At 41.1% G+C, this 12200-nt stretch overlaps 1 long non-coding RNA gene across 4 annotated transcripts in view; it reads left to right on the top strand.

The window, feature by feature from the left end:
• The window catches only part of LOC123373019, a 211247-nt gene that overhangs the window by 132565 nt on the left and 66482 nt on the right, over positions 1-12200 (top strand). The gene's annotated exons all lie outside the window — the stretch shown is intronic.

The raw sequence follows: 12200 nt of genomic DNA, 5'->3' as shown, positions 1-12200 counted from the left end.
TGCATTATTTAGGTATGTTTTGCCAATTACTCTCAGTATTCACTGTAGTTTGGTAAGTACTGCTATTCACCAGCATTGTTCTGTGCACATTAATTGACAGGTCCTGCTAATTTTTATCACCTTCATCTTCTGTTGAACTTCTGTGATATGTTGTGAAATCCTGATGACTGGCAAGTGCAGATCAGGTATTCCACTCCTATGAGCATTGCTTTAAAATCCTATGTATAGTACCTGCAAAATATATTGATCAGATTAGGTAAGAAATAATCCCAGGCATTAGCAGGGCTGTATGTCTACTAATCTAATAGGTTTCTACACGTATGCACCAAAAGGAAGAGAAGTATTTAGCAATCACAGTCTCCACTTCTATAACGATGAGAGTGTTCCCTATTGGAATGTTGTTTCATTCTGCTTAGTATAATACCTTTTCCCTAACCAGTAAAACCTATGTAGAAAGGACTATAAGAACATCACTTACTGCTGTGTGGCCAGCTTTCTGCCATAGCAATTTTTTTGTCCAGTCAGGTTACAAGGACTTTCCTTCACTGGGTTATCACACATGGCACCATCACAAGTTGCTTTACCGCTTTGTCAATGACAGCCAGTCAGAAACTGATGTAAATCAAATCCAAGTCAGCATCAGGAATGTTACACAATACTTGCTTCCAAGTTTTACTTTAATACCTGAGGTTTGCGTTACTGATATTAAATAAAAATTCTTTGCAATGAATTTTAAATGAAGCAAAAGCTCTCACCAGAGATTTGTTAAAAGCAGACTAACAGTTGTTCGGTTTTTTTTTCATCCTTTTTAGTAGAAGGGCTTTAAATTATATATTAACCAAAAAGGTAAACAGAATAAAATGGGCAATTAAATATTAATGGAAGATGTAGTGGAATTGTCCTGTGCTGCACTTAAAACGGCCTGAAAGATTGAGCTGTGAATTGCTCTCCCCTAGGTATTGAAATATTCATCAGTTCTATTTAATAAATGTTCGTATTCGTAGCCACTCATGTTTACACTACAGCACTTGCAGGAGAGTGCTTACTAAAGAAAACATTTTAATGGAAGGTGAACTTTCCTGTACAGTGAGTCACCTTAAATTATACAGAGTATGGAGCAGAGGAGACAGAGAAATCTCTGAATTGACAAATGAGAAGGCTGCAGAACTTAAGAGCATCTTTTGTTAAAAGAACTGCCAGTGGCTGGGAAAAGGGCCTTATGGTTCCAAGACTATTTTGAAGCTTTTAAAAATTCATTTTGTTTGCATTTTAAGAATATTTAACCTTTCCTGCCTGTGCTGAAGTTGTTTTCTGTGATGACTTAGACTAGATATGTGATTACTGTAAAAGCCATCTGCCTGAGGGGAAGGAAGGGGTACATGCAGCAGAATAGAACTTGCATCACAAATTAATTAAACAATTGAAGTAAAAGTTCTTCTTCAGGTGACATGGCACTGGCTCAGTTTGCTTATACAGCATGTTAAACTGTATTAAAATATTGATTACCAATCATATTGGGTTAATTAATGGCCACACCAATAACTAAGAAATAACAATGCTTAATGCTTATACAGAAACAAATAAGCATCCAAGGATCTCAAAATACTTTATGAACGTTAAGGACTCAAACATAGTCCTGCAGTGGGGATGCTAGGAGGCTGTGTTTGCCTTTGAGGAGCATCTGGAGAGGATTTCCTCCCACAATTCCTGGGTGCACAGAACCTATGCATTCCCTTCCTGGTGCATTTGGAGAGAGAGCATGGTGGAAAGAGCCATATTCTCCCTGTCTTTTCCATGGTTCTGGGAGGATAGGCATGGAGCAGCCCCTGTTCTTTCCCAAATGACTGCAGTTCTGCCAGGCCTTTACTTTAGTTATGTAAGGGGGTTGGGGGGAGGAAGGGAGAAGATTTCAAAATTTTACAGTAGTTTCTTCTGAGCTGTGAAAGCCAAATTGCTTATAGTGAACCTGATTTTCAAAAGGGCAGAAACCCTGAGTCATGCATAATACTACATGGCTAAGGGGTACTATGTGTACAGCTGTGAGCTTCATTTGTGCAATTATCATGACTACATGCACGAATCAACTGGCAATTAGCTTATGCAATGATGATGTGCAAGTGTGCAAATGAGCACGGTTCAGAGCTACTTCCCTTTTGGAAATCAGCCCAAGGATGAAGTTGACTAGAAACAACAACTGTGAGCATTCGGTGGCTATTATCAATAGCTACAGTATTGGGAAATCAGTTTGGATAAATTATAAATTGAAACGTTTCTTATTGAAAATGAGTGAACCTCAATCTTCTACATTCTGGAGTTTGAGAGGGAGGGGAGAAACTCCACTGTGTCAAGTCATTTAGCAGCCTGGGCCCCATCAGAGAGCCTGGCTGACAGAACAGTGTTAGGCCCATTCAGTGAAGATGACTAATTGAACTGATAAGCCCCACAGATCTTCAATAGAAGGTGTTGACTAGAGCCTGGGAAAGAAGGAAGAAGCTAACTGTGGTGTAGATTTGGGCAATTGGCTCACCTAGAAACTTCCAGGGGAATGTGAGGTTAGATCAAAAGACTTGAATTTGAGGATAAGAATCTGAACTGTTTCAAGTTGATGCATATACCAATAAAACACAGGTGTTGTCACACATGATTTCTTGATTTGCATCAAACCCTTTGAGTTTTGCCTGTCATTAATTTATATAATGAATGATGCCAGAACTGTGGGTTGCTCCTCTTCAGATGACATGGTGATAATACAGAGTTGAACATAGAGGCTGATTAGATCTGCTACATATTTCCCTGTGGAAGGTCATTTTGGTTATAAAGTAGTATGTTGAAAAGTCAGATTTGTCTTGATTGCAGTACTGAAATAAATCTGTTGGTGAACTGAAATTTAGTTATTGTTTTTCAAAGTTTAGATTTTAGCTGATGCGTGCTATTCAATGTAATTTAACAAAGTCAACCTTTTCAAAATTCAGATCTGGCATCCAAGGAACACTTCTCAGAGGTTAGGAGGTTATTTTCAAGCTTGCAGTAGCAAACACCTGTCACAAACCAAAGATACGCTCATTATGTTCTAGTGCTGAAATCATAAACTTTTCAGTATAAAGTGTTACCCAGAGAAGTTGAGTGGAAAAGTTGGTACCATGAAATCCTGCTTTACTCTTATTGATGTCCCTTAGCTTGATGCATGTACCAGTAAAAGGGCAGGCAGGGAGCTTTACCACTCAAGTGAAATGATAATTTTACAAGATAAAATTGAAGATGTCTAAAAAATTGAGAGATTCTTCTTCATTATTTGCCTTTTTTTAAAAACAACTAGATAAGATGAACAGTGCTTAAAAAAAAGTGTATGCATGGGGAAAAAAATTGAAAACAAGATAGTTTCAACAGTTTTAAAACGCTTTACCTGCAAAGCCTTATAAGAAGGGAGAAGAGTTATACAAAACATGATGAAAATGAAGATGAAAAATGTCATCTGAATTCATTCAAAAGTAATCTGGATTTGGTTGTCATTAATGAACCAGAAACTCACTCCGGGTTTGTGTACAGGCCCTCTTATGCTGACACATTTCGGGAGGAGTGGTAGGGGCTGCAAGGTTGGGCACTATGCAATGTTTTGTGTTTGTTTTGTGTGGGAATAATTTGTAGGCAGAAGCTGTGCTAATAAATTATTCTGAGAGAGAGATTTAGGTGCAACAAACTTTTCTGGTGACATACTCAGCTTCTAAAAACTGCCCCAGAGTTGATGAGCTTTGTTTCAAGAGTGGATTGTTAAATTTTCACTTAGTGTTATTGTTATGCTTATCTGCAGTAATGTTGTGTGGTTTCTCCCAATAATCTTACAACGGCTGTTGCACTTCAAGTCCATGAACTATGGTTTGGGAATGCCACTGTGTGTGTGGTGGTGGTGGTGGTTAAATGACAGCACAAGGGATCATAGAGCACAAGGAGAACACAAGAGATTATAGAACATCTCACCCCAGGCTAAGAACATGTGGCTGCTGATAGGAGCAACAGAAGCTTCAGGACTGTATAGAGGCAGAGGCTAGGGCTTACACTATCAAAAAGTGTTTTGGAGGGCAAGTGAGGGAAAGCAACCATAGATTCAAGTTACAGGAGACTGATTGTCCAGCACCCATATAGGGACTAAATGGGCCAAAAGTGGACCAGAGTAAGAAAAGCATGGCTTGCAGGTTGGGATATGATCTCCCCCAGAAGCATTCAATGGTATTGGAGTAAGGATCCTAGGATTGTGATAGGGGACTCAAGCAGACCCCCCTCCCTCCTAAAAAGAGCAATCTTGAATAAGCCTTTTAAAGTTTCTGGAACAAAGCCTGTTTTCCAACAAACCAGCTGACTCAAAGAGATTAAATCATCTTCTGTCACATGTCGTGAGTTCACATGTGACACAGCATGGGCATTTCCTCAGAAGAAAACCTAAAGTGAAATCACAGATTTCCCTACAAAGCATCTGTGTGAGAAAGATGTAGCATTTAAAGAATTCTTCATATGTGCATGGAAATAACGGACCTCAAGCTCAGAAACATCATAAATCACATTGTTGCTATGCTTAATAGTCTTGCTAATTGCAAAAGTGAAGGGAATGTGTGTCTCTTCCTATTATCCAGAGCTGGAATTGACTGATGTTGCAGAGAGCTCTTATTCTTTTATTTAGGGATGAATATAATCTATATTTTCTTCAGCACTCTGCTCACACAAACACAACTCTCAGGTTCCATTGTGTGACTGGAAAAATGCAGCTATCTTTGTAATGAGAATGTTGAAAAGTTGCTGGATCAACTGGTTTAAGGCCATCCTGCCCTCAGAACAGAATGGATCAAAGAAATTTGCTGGAAGTTATGACAAAGAGTCTGCAAATCCCATTCATTGTGAAAAACAGTCCACATACTGTGTTGCAATTTCATCAGCATCCTTTCAAAGGCAGAATAACAATAGACCCATACAAAGTTCTCACCATTGCATTGACTAGGCAGCGTTGCCTCATCTTGTACTGATGCAAGTATGGAACTATTAGTGTTAATACAAATATGTACACTATTTGAGAAAAGTACTGTCTTAAAAGTAGGAAACCCTCAAGGCGAACACACAACACCGCTTGTCTGTCTTGTCACAAGTATAATGAAGCATAACCATCCTCCATTCTTTAAATTTACAGTTGCTCCCCATTCATTCATCTAGTTTAAAAATGGTTTTAAGATCTTCCTCTATGGACTTACTCCAGACCACCTCATGAACCGCTGTTTTCTATTCCCCTCTCTGTTTATTTAGCACCAGGCTCCCCTAGCCTCATCAGAGAAAAAGACTCATATGCCAGTAGTAGTGCAATTGTCTGAAGTTCACCTAGTACAGAAATCTTATTGTATCTCTCAATCTCATTTCAGATCTCTGCTGAAAATTTCTCTTTCCTTTTCCTGTACCTCTTACTTTATTTCTTCCTTTGCTGTGCATTATTAACATGGTACCTGAATTATTTACAGTAACTTGGTAAAATGTCATTAGTGAAAGCAGTTTCACTGGTGAGGAGAGGGTGAAAGCCAGGTTGCAGGAGGCTGAAGAGGAGACAAGAGATGTTGGAAGTTGGACAAGCCAGGTGGAGAGAAGAGAGGGATTTTAGGAAGGTGGAAACAAAAATGTATAGAGGAAAGTGCTTGCAGGGGAAGAGAAGAGAAGAATAGGAAATAATGTGGTACAGCATGGCCATTCACTTGGGGAAAAAACAAAAGAAAATACTACAGGGAGCTAGACATTGGGGTGGGGTATTGGTTGAGAGGATAGGCACTCGGATACAGTGGTGATGAGCATGGAATGAAACCCTAGATAGGGTGAGGCTGGAGGAAGACAGGAGAGAGGCTCATTCAGTAAAGGAGGAGAAGCCTATGAAAAGAGGGAACAGGAGAAGGGGAGGAGAGATGGTAATTAAGCCTGCAGGTCCAAGACAGAACTGCTGTATGCAAGTTCCCTCTGCTGAAGAAGAGTTTGTGTTGGATGGCATTGATTTTTTGTTTTGAAATAGTCAGCGAAATCTTGAGGAAATGGAAGGCGATGGGTTCTCCCCTTCAACTTGCTACTCCAAAGTAGAGAAGGGGTGGCGATGGTGAAAGTCATAGGTGCCCCATTAAGGAAGAAGAATAGTTTCTTAGCACGGGAGAGATTTTGGGAGAGCAGTACTGAAGAGGAGAATCATATATTGAAGGCAGACAACTTCTTCAAAGAAACTCCATGTAGGAGTGAGGTGTTAAATAGAAACTGCGGAATCTATGAGGGGAAGAACCCTCATACAGGAGGAGAAAGCTGAGAAGTCAGAATGATCAATACGCTTGAGATTCTGAAGGGAGTTAGTGATGATGGAAAGGAAGAGTAGTTGAATATTAGAGATAGGGACCTTTTATAGAGAGCAGTTGCCGGTGAAGATCACTTTGTTCCACTTTACCTGAAAGAGGTTTCCATTTTCTTGAAATCATTCCATCTACACCCCCGCCCCCCCGCATTCTATAGCTGTCTCATATAATGCATTTTGTAACATATTCCTTTAACATCAACCAGAATCCTCAGTACACCTATTAAAGTACAACACCTTGTCCTTCCCTAAACCAGATTCAGTATATTCTCAGATTTTGGTGATCCCCATTAATACATAGTTGTAGCAATTTTAGTACTCCATGCACTTTCTGTAAAAGATTAGTCCGTATTCCATAGATAATGGGAATATTTTAAACTTCACCAAGTGAGCTTGCATACAGCAGTTCTGTCTTGGACCTGCAGGCTTAATTACCATCAAGGTATATAACACATCTGGCTTGCACGTAAATATTCACACTGTAACATGGTGTGCAGTGAGATGTTCACTGAATCTTCTTTATTAAACTGAAGGGGCCATCCTGTCTGCCCTCCCCAAGCATAGCTCCCACTGAGGTCACTGAGAATTCGTCTCACGTGCTGCATCAGGCACTAGAACTGCATATCATTTGTGAAGAGAAGGGAGAAGAGATTAGATTCTCAGTCCAAACCAAACATGCAATGCAGTTTCTTTGATCATTAAAGTATCTTTGACTTCATTTCCCATTGATGTGTGTTTAAAATAAAAAGCATGGGAAAATGTGCTCTAAAAATGTACTACAAAAGTATAAATTGCATCCTATTCTCCCATTGAATCCACGCGAACCTGCAATGTGAGCAACAATCAGTCACTGGTAGGTCAGTTTCAGTGAGAATAGGGGGTTTGCATCAGGAAGTGCACGCAACATTCTCTTAAGTGTGGAAAAGCACAATCATATACAGCCTCGGAAGACTCAACAGATTGCTGGTTACCGCAGCAATCGTCTCAGTATGAAATATCACTATTGTGCATAGCACAGATGCGTGATGGTGGCAATTGGAGCTATCAACAGAAACAGGTAGACAGGCAGCAAGAATGTGTTAGAGGAGTGGATAATGTGAATGCTGTTCTGTATCCCAGGTGAACAGCTAGTAGGAAAATGGATGTGGGGGTGGAAATTGTTAGAAACCAAGTTCCTAGTTTTGATCGTTTTTTTTTTTTTTTTTAATAATCCTGCTCTACCTGTAAAATATAATGAATTATAACAAGACTAATGGCCCGAACCACACCACCTCTTGGAAGGTCATGGCAGCATTTTCTGCAGTTTTCTTAAAATGATCAGGATATATGTACAACCTTATGATGTTCCCTATCCCTTTGCTCATAAATTAGCATAATTTTTGGTGTAACTTGCATTTATTTGGTCAAGTGTACCATGCACCAGATGGAAGAATCCAACCTATATTTTCTCCATCATGAGACCCATTCTTGATGATGATGTAGATGCAGAAGACACCATTTAAACTAGTCTGCTTCCTTCCTCTCCTGCTTCCTACATGGATTAAATAATAATATGAACTAATGAAGTAAAATATGTGTAATGTTGACTTTTCTACCAAAGCAGGCAGACACATAAATGGACTGTCAGACTTCAGTTTACAGTTTCCACAAGAATACAAGGAAGATATCTTGTTAGTTCAGGTAGAGCATTAAGGATACAGTTGAGTAAAGAATCCAGTAGGGTATTAGATATTTTTAAAATGTAACCAGTGTGAATTCTAGGTAATAGCTGCTTATTTATAATCAGCAGAAGGAGCTGAGCTAATTATATTATTCAGTTTTTAATGGAAGCTGCAGAAAATTAAAGAAGAAAGAGCAAGGACAAAATACGAAATGTAATTTATTATATTAAAATATCTATATTACATAGCAAAGGTTTAAAAGTAAGATCCATGTTCATATTCTTAATCAAGTAACTATATTGAATCAGTTAGGTGTAGTGGATAGGGTAATGGATTGAAAATCATGAGACCTGGTGCTACCACTCTGCAAACTTGCACAAGTCATTCTAGCTCTCATTTTCTCTCCCACCTTTAACTGTCTTATCTATTGATATTGTAAGCTTTCTGGGACCAGGATGGTCCCTATCTGTGTGTGTCTGTGCAGTGCTTAGCACAGTGATGCCCTAATGTCAGTTGGGAGCATGAAATGATGCTGCAATATAAATAATATTTAATCATTAACTCTTCTACAATAAATTAAGGGTGAAATTAAAATCTGTTTTTGAGCATAAAAAATACAGTTCCATAGTAAACAAAATGGCTGCTCATGACGTCTTGTAATATTTTGTGAAAGAATAATAGGGTGAAACTCTGGCTGCATTCATGACAGTGAGAGTTTTGCAATTGACTTTAGTGGAGCCAGGATTTCACCCACAGTGCTCAGTAGGGCCTGATCCTGTCAGGTGATTAGCACAGCCTGTAGGCCGTTGTGAATACCTTCAACTCTCATTGACTTTGGTGGGAGTCAAAGGCACTCATCCCCTCCTAGAAGATGCTCAGTCCCTTCCAACCCACTAGTTAGAGGGATAGGGATCTGCATAAACATGTTTTTAAAAGGGATGATCCAACTACCATATCTCAACGGAATGAATCATAGAATATTGGGGTTGGAAGGGACCTCAGGAGATCATCTAGTCCAACCCCCTGCTCAAAGCAGGACCAATCCCCAACTAAATCATCCCAGCCAGGGCTTTGTCAAGCCTGACCTTAAAAACCTCTAAGGAAGGAGATTCCACCACCTCCCTAGGTAACCCATTCCAGTGCTTCATCACCCTCTTAGTGAAAAAGTTTTTCCTAATATCCAACCTAAACCTTCCCCAACTTGAGACCATTACTCCTTATTCTGTCATCTGATACCACTGAGAACAGTCTAGATGCATCCTGTTTGGAACCCCCTTTCAGGTAGTTGAAAGTAGCTATCAAATCCCCCTTCATTCTTCTCTTCTGCAGACTAAACAATCCCAGTTCCCTCAGCCTCTCCTCATAAGTCATGTGCTCCAGCTCCCTAATCATTTTTGTTGCCCTCTGCTGGACTCTTTCCAATTTTTCCACATCCTTCTTGTAGTGTGGTGCCCAAAACTGGACACAGTACTTTAGATGAGGCCTCATCAATGTTGAATAGAGGGGAATGATCACATCCCTCGATCTGCTGGCAATGCCCCTACTTATACAGCCCAAAATGCCATTAGCCTTCTAGGCAACAAGGGCACACTATCGAATCCAGCTTCTCGTCCACTGTAACCCCTAGTTCCTTTTCTACAGAACTGCTAGTCTGTTGCAGTGCATGGGATTCTTCCGTCCTAAGTGTAGGACTCTGCACTTCTCCTTGTTGAACCTCATCAGATTTCTTTTGGCCCAATCCTCTAATTTGTCTAGGTCCCTCTGTATGCTATCCCTACCCTCCAGCGTATCTACTACTCCTTCCAGTTTAGTGTCATCTGCAAACTTGCTGAGGATGCAGTTCACACCATCCTCCAGATCATTAATGAAGATGTTGAACAAAACCAGCCCCAGGACCTATCCTGGGGGCACTCTGCTTGATACCGGCTGCCAACTAGACATGGAGCTATTGATCACTACCCGTTGAGCCCAATGATCTAGCCAGCTTTCTATCCACCTTATAGTCCATTCATACTACTTTAACTTGCTGGCAAGAATACTGTGGGAGACCGTATCAAAAGCTTTGCTAAAGTCAAGGAATAACACATCCACTGCTTTCCCCTCATCCACAGAGCCAGTTATCTCATCATAAGACTAGGGATAGTGTTGTCTCTAGAGAATAAAGTCTGGTCTGCACTACAGACTTACATTGGTATAACTAAGTCACTCAGAGATGTGAAAAATCCACACCTCTGAGTGACCTAGTTATACTGGCCAAAGCCCTGGTGTAGACAGTGCTATGTTGGTGGGAGAGCTTCTCCTGTTGACATAGTTGCCATCTCTCAGGGAGGTGGATTAACTATGCTGACAGGAGAGCTCTATCCCATCGGCATAGAGCATTTTCATTAAAGTGCAACAGTGGTGCTGTGGCACCGTTTTAATGTAGACCTGCCCTAAGCAAATTACAAAATGAAATATGGTTATACCTGGAATGAAGACATGTAAAAGGTAACTCGGAGCAGGAAACAAAAAAAAAACAAGTTGTTGTTAATACACACACACACACACACCCTCCCTGTTTCAACTGGATAATGTGAAGGGGGTTCAGGTGGGATGGGATAAAGCTTTTGAGGGGGACCGAAGAATATCTTTGTATGTTTTCAGTTCACAGTGGGCAAATCATGCACTTTATTAGCTTATTCCTTTTGTGTGGGAAGAAGGGAAAGGGAGAACAAACATGAAATTTTTATGGGCAAGAAAGTGCATATCTTAGCCGCTTAAATCCTCCACCTTGAATGGAATAGCCTCTGAGCCCTGCCTCTCCCCAGAAGACTAGCACAGATAGGGTGACCAAATCACAACACTAAAATATCAGGACACATTGGGGTGCCGTCAGCCCCACCCTTAGTCCACTCCCGTGCCTTCCAGGCTCCGCCCCTACTCTGCCCCCCCACACCCTTCCTCAACCCCCACCCTCGCTGCTGGCTTATTGCATCCCTCCTCACCACCCGCCGCCCACCACTCGCCTCTTCACCCCCCTGCCTGCCACTCACCCCTACGGCAACAACTTCCCCTCTGTCGGGTGGGTGCTCATCCACCCCCCACCTCTTCCTGCCCAAGCATCCGCCCCCATTCCACCCCATTCCCCCAAGTCCCTGCCCCTGACCTGCTCTTCTCCACCTCCTCCTCTGAGCGTGCTGCATCCCTGCTCCTTCCCCTCCCTCCTGGAAAGCACTAAGTGCTGCCAAACAGCTGTTTGTTGGCGGCAGAGGAGTGGGGACGCAGTGCGCTGAGGGTTTGGGGGGGAGAAGGAGGCGAGGAAGGGGGGAGCTTGGCTGCAATTTTTCTCTGTGGGTGCTCCAACGCTGGAGCACCCACGAAGTTGGCGCCTCCCTTCCGCTCACCTCCTTACCTGAATATTAGGACAAATGGTGTCCTGATCATATGTTGATCAGGATGCAGGACAAAGGGTTAAATATCTGGACATCTGGTCACACTAAGCACAGAAGATCCACTGATTTAAATTAGTGGTTCATAGAAAAAACAACACCATCTTCCATACCTTCCCATATAAAACACACTCATAATGCTTCCCTGCGGGGGAGTTTTTTGGCAAGTACATGCTAGTTGGTGCATCATGGAACATTGCAAAGGCAAATATTGTGGTCTTTTAAAGTATCTTTGTGAGCCAGGGTTAAGTCATTGCTGGAAGAATTGCTTCTAAGATGCAGTTGAATAATACTAGAGGCATAAGAGTTCCTGCGTCTCTTTTTCCATTCAAATACCGACCAAACTTGGTTGAAATGCTTCTGTTGGTGTCACATGTATTCCAATCAAAGTCTCCATCAAACAAATGTGAAGTGCTAAGGGGATTTGAATAGCCTGCCTCAGTGAATCACACTGTGCAGAATACTTATCCTGAATACACTTATGTGGGATATCTAAAGTTAGAAATACAGTTTGTCATACAGTGTGAACAGTGAGTGATTTGACTATTAAATGGGATTGAGATCCTCTGATCCTTTGAATGTGAATGCCCCTTATATTTCATGTAAAGCAGGCAAACCAGAGATATGCAATCAATCACCTGTTAGAAGGGCAGTGACGGTGTTTGTTGTGACATATAACATTTTACTTTGTGACAGTATTTTTTTTTAAGGTAGCAGTCTATAAAAAATGTTTCTCAGAACAATCTTCTGGTTTGA

This window comes from Mauremys mutica, chromosome 6 (assembly GCF_020497125.1).
Source record: "Mauremys mutica isolate MM-2020 ecotype Southern chromosome 6, ASM2049712v1, whole genome shotgun sequence".
Classification (NCBI taxonomy): Eukaryota; Metazoa; Chordata; order Testudines; family Geoemydidae; genus Mauremys; species Mauremys mutica.
The sequence above is the reverse complement of the archived record's forward strand: the minus strand, read 5'-3'. Positions and strand labels throughout refer to the sequence as shown.